We start from the raw sequence: 2,458 nt of genomic DNA, 5'->3' as shown, positions 1-2,458 counted from the left end.
TAACCCTGGGTTACTAAGGTTAACCTAAGAAATCTCTATAATATCTATAACTTATCTTTTAGATAGATAGCCAGTAGCTAGATATAAATATAAGATCTTACCCTAGATAAGTAAAAAGGTATTAGCCTAGCCTATCTCTCTTTACCTCTAGTAATACTATCTTATCTATAGTAATACTATCTAGTAGTATATCTAAATTTATAAATAGTAAGAAATTAAATACTCTTACTCTACTAAATCTATATTTATCTTAATAAATACCTACTACTCTTCTCTATAAGTAACTACTAAATTTAAGCTAAAAGATAGTAGGGTAGTTATACTTAGTAAAGAGTTTTTACTATAGGAGAACTCTCTACTAAGCCCTATTAGGAGAGATAAAAATAAAATAAGATATAATAACTCTAGGCTAGAGAAGTATTACTTAGTTACTAAAATAAGTCTTAATAAAAAATAATCCCTATAAGATAATATCCTTAAACCTCCCTACTATAACTACTAGTAATAACTAGCTATCTATAATAAATAATCTTACTAGGGATCTACTAGAGGATATAAGATAAGCCTTTACTAGACTATTTAAGATAATAGTCTAAGGAGTACTATTTACTAATATTAATATATTTTTTTAGAGTATTTACTAAGAGTAATATAATAAATAAGTACTACCCCTAGAATTATAAAAGATAAATTATTATTATAAATTATTACTTATCTTTAAGGTCTTAAATCTTACTCCTATCCTAGAGTATAAAGATATATATATAAAGGATGCCACCTAAAAATTATAAAAAAGAGTTAAGAAATATTTTAGAGATATCTTATTAGTAATAGGGAGAGTTCCCTCTAATCTAGAATATCTTATTATTATAAAGTAAAAACTTATAGGATATACTTATAAGAGGTAGAAAGTAGATAAAACCTAATTATAAATTAATCTTATACTAGTAATTATTAATATAGAAATCTTTTATATATAGCTACTAAAGAACTTTAAGGAATATAATATAAATAATAAAAGATAAGAGGAATATAAAAGCCTTATCTAAGGTCTATAACTTATATAGCTATATATTACTATCTTAGATAAAGCTATAATATATATCTCTCCCCTAGTATATAAAGCCTCCCTTATTTAAAAATTTATTATTAAGAGTTAATTAGAGCTTAGAGAAAGATGGGTAGAGGACTAAATATAACTATAAATATATAATAAAGTAGTTAAATACTTCTCTCTTTATAAGAATAGCTTAGCTATTACTTAATAACTTAGAGATAACCTATAGTTAAAACTATAATTTAATTAGTATAATAAAGATTTAATAAATCTAAGTATAATTACTAGCTCTCCCTAGCTAAGGAGAAACTTCTTATAACTAAATAAGGATTTATTAAAATAGAAATTATAGTATTACTAGAATAAAGTATATTTTATATATAATAAAACTAGATATCTCTAATTATACCCTATAAAGATAATAAAAAATAGAAAAGATTAATAAATCTAGAGGTACTTATTAATTAAATAGAGAAAGCCTCTAATTATTAAAATATATAGTATAATCTCTTTAAAGATAGGAAGAAAGAACTACCTAAGAGGAGGAATCTTTAATTATTATAAGGAATTACTAAAGTATATCTAAATATAATAAGTATTAACTCTATATATTATATAATAAAAGTATAAAGTAAGGGATAAATAATTTAGGTTAAGGCCCTTATTAACTATAGAGCTAGTTACTTATTTATATTATAAATAACTATTAGTTATCTTAGTATAATAGAGCCTTCTTATAGTAAAAGAAAAATATCCTAAGTTATATAATTACTAAATAGAGCTATAATAAATACCTACTAATAAGTAAGAATACTAATATAAATTAGGTAATAGACTAGTCTTATTAAGTTATAGATTCTAGATACTAATAAATATAAGATGATTTTAGGTTATAACTAGCTAAAAGTTACTAATCTATAGATTAACTAGTAATTAAGCTAGATAATCCTTTAAAATAAGAGAAGAATATACTTTATCTATCCTATTAACCCCTAATATAAGATTAAATATTATAAAGATAACTTAGTATAGTAAATAACTATAAAATAACTAAAGTAGATCTTATAGAAAGAGAAATTAATAGTATAGTTATACCTCCTCTAAATTAATAAAAAGGAATTAATAACCATAAATTATAGTAAATAGATAAAAGACTTTAAGAATATATTCTAAGAAGAACTTAATCTAGGAATACTATCTATCTAAGAAGTAGACTATATTATTAATACTAATAATACTAAACTAATTAATATAACTACTTACCCCTAATCACTAGAGAAGTTTAAGGAAACCTACCACTAAGTAGAAGAACTATTATAAAAGGGAGTAATCTAGGCCTTAGTAAGCTAGTAGGATTTATTAGTAATATTAGTCCTAAAGCTAGAAGGAAAATAATAAATA

General features: G+C 22.5%; 1 annotated feature.

Annotated features, from left to right (window-relative positions):
- The first annotated feature begins 2,167 nt into the window (after positions 1 to 2,167).
- Positions 2,168 to 2,458: part of a mobile genetic element that runs on past the window's edge.

The sequence above is a fragment of the Aspergillus clavatus genome, genomic scaffold (genome assembly GCF_000002715.2).
Source record: "Aspergillus clavatus NRRL 1 1099423829796 genomic scaffold, whole genome shotgun sequence".
In the NCBI taxonomy this organism is placed as follows: Eukaryota; Fungi; Ascomycota; class Eurotiomycetes; order Eurotiales; family Aspergillaceae; genus Aspergillus; species Aspergillus clavatus.
Note: the sequence above shows the minus strand (reverse complement) of the source record. Positions and strands in the feature narration are given on the sequence as shown.